This window comes from Phyllobates terribilis, unplaced genomic scaffold (genome assembly GCF_046119375.1).
Source record: "Phyllobates terribilis strain yellow unplaced genomic scaffold, ASM4611937v1 Scaffold_1796__1_contigs__length_209252, whole genome shotgun sequence".
Taxonomy (NCBI): domain Eukaryota; kingdom Metazoa; phylum Chordata; class Amphibia; order Anura; family Dendrobatidae; genus Phyllobates; species Phyllobates terribilis.
The window spans coordinates 75,001-77,500 of NW_027364556.1; positions in this window are offsets into that span (position 1 = coordinate 75,001).

Sequence of the window (2,500 nt, forward strand, 5' to 3'; positions counted from 1 at the left end):
GGAACTGGGGAGCGGGCTCAAATTTACAAACGTTTTGCGGGTCCTGGAAGTCAAAATTGTGACTTCTGAAAACGACTAAGTATCAAGGACTCATCGCGCGAATCGCTCTGGAACTGAAATCGGATGCGCGCACTGACATGCTCCCCTCTCTGGAAGTCTGACACAAGTTGAAAAATTTTCTAAGTCCCCAAAAATTTTTTTTTTCAACTTTTTTTCAATTTTCCCCCTGTGGGATATATATTTTACCCACACTTTTGGAGCCCTCCTGGGATGCCCTCTAACATACTAGAACCTCATTTTGTGGAAGTTTTCACAAAATTGTGAAATTTTCAAAAAGTCAGAAATTTTGCCAAAAACGACTAAGTATCAAGGACTCATCGCGCGAATCGCTCTGGAACTGAAATCGGATGCGCGCACTGACACGCTCCCCTGTCTGGAAGTCTGACAAAAGTTGAAAAATTTTCTAAGTCCCCAAAAATTTTTTTTTTCAACTTTTTTTCAATTTTCCCCCTGTGGGATATATATTTTACCCACACTTTTGGAGCCCTCCTGGGATGCCCTCTAACATACTAGAACCTCATTTTGTGGAAGTTTTCACAAAATTGTGAAATTTTCCAAAAAGTCAGAAATTTTGCAAAAACGACTAAGTATCAAGGACTCATCGCGCGAATCGCTCTGGAACTGAAATCGGATGCGCGCACTGACATGCTCCCCTCTCTGGAAGTCTGACACATGTGTGAAAATTTTCTAAGTCCCCAAAAATTTTTTTTTTCAACTTTTTTTCAATTTTCCCCCTGTGGGATATATATTTTACCCACACTTTTGGAGCCCTCCTGGGATGCCCTCTAACATACTAGAACCTCATTTTGTGGAAGTTTTCACAAAATTGTGAAATTTTCAAAAAGTCAGAAATTTTGCCAAAAACGACTAAGTATCAAGGACTCATCGCGCGAATCGCTCTGGAACTGAAATCGGATGCGCGCACTGACACGCTCCCCTGTCTGGAAGTCTGACAAAAGTTGAAAAATTTTCTAAGTCCCCAAAAATTTTTTTTTTCAACTTTTTTTCAATTTTCCCCCTGTGGGATATATATTTTACCCACACTTTTGGAGCCCTCCTGGGATGCCCTCTAACATACTAGAACCTCATTTTGTGGAAGTTTTCACAAAATTGTGAAATTTTCAAAAAGTCAGAAATTTTGCCAAAAACGACTAAGTATCAAGGACTCATCGCGCGAATCGCTCTGGAACTGAAATCGGATGCGCGCACTGACACGCTCCCCTGTCTGGAAGTCTGACAAAAGTTGAAAAATTTTCTAAGTCCCCAAAAATTTTTTTTTTCAACTTTTTTTCAATTTTCCCCCTGTGGGATATATATTTTACCCACACTTTTGGAGCCCTCCTGGGATGCCCTCTAACATACTAGAACCTCATTTTGTGGAAGTTTTCACAAAATTGTGAAATTTTCCAAAAAGTCAGAAATTTTGCAAAAACGACTAAGTATCAAGGACTCATCGCGCGAATCGCTCTGGAACTGAAATCGGATGCGCGCACTGACACGCTCCCCTGTCTGGAAGTCTGACAAAAGTTGAAAAATTTTCTAAGTCCCCAAAAATTTTTTTTTTCAACTTTTTTTCAATTTTCCCCCTGTGGGATATATATTTTACCCACACTTTTGGAGCCCTCCTGGGATGCCCTCTAACATACTAGAACCTCATTTTGTGGAAGTTTTCACAAAATTGTGAAATTTTCAAAAAGTCAGAAATTTTGCCAAAAACGACTAAGTATCAAGGACTCATCGCGCGAATCGCTCTGGAACTGAAATCGGATGCGCGCACTGACACGCTCCCCTGTCTGGAAGTCTGACAAAAGTTGAAAAATTTTCTAAGTCCCCAAAAATTTTTTTTTTCAACTTTTTTTCAATTTTCCCCCTGTGGGATATATATTTTACCCACACTTTTGGAGCCCTCCTGGGATGCCCTCTAACATACTAGAACCTCATTTTGTGGAAGTTTTCACAAAATTGTGAAATTTTCAAAAAGTCAGAAATTTTGCCAAAAACGACTAAGTATCAAGGACTCATCGCGCGAATCGCTCTGGAACTGAAATCGGATGCGCGCACTGACACGCTCCCCTGTCTGGAAGTCTGACAAAAGTTGAAAAATTTTCTAAGTCCCCAAAAATTTTTTTTTTCAACTTTTTTTCAATTTTCCCCCTGTGGGATATATATTTTACCCACACTTTTGGAGCCCTCCTGGGATGCCCTCTAACATACTAGAACCTCATTTTGTGGAAGTTTTCACAAAATTGTGAAATTTTCAAAAAGTCAGAAATTTTGCCAAAAACGACTAAGTATCAAGGACTCATCGCGCGAATCGCTCTGGAACTGAAATCGGATGCGCGCACTGACACGCTCCCCTGTCTGGAAGTCTGACAAAAGTTGAAAAATTTTCTAAGTCCCCAAAAATTTTTTTTTTCAACTTTTTTTCAATTTTCCCCCT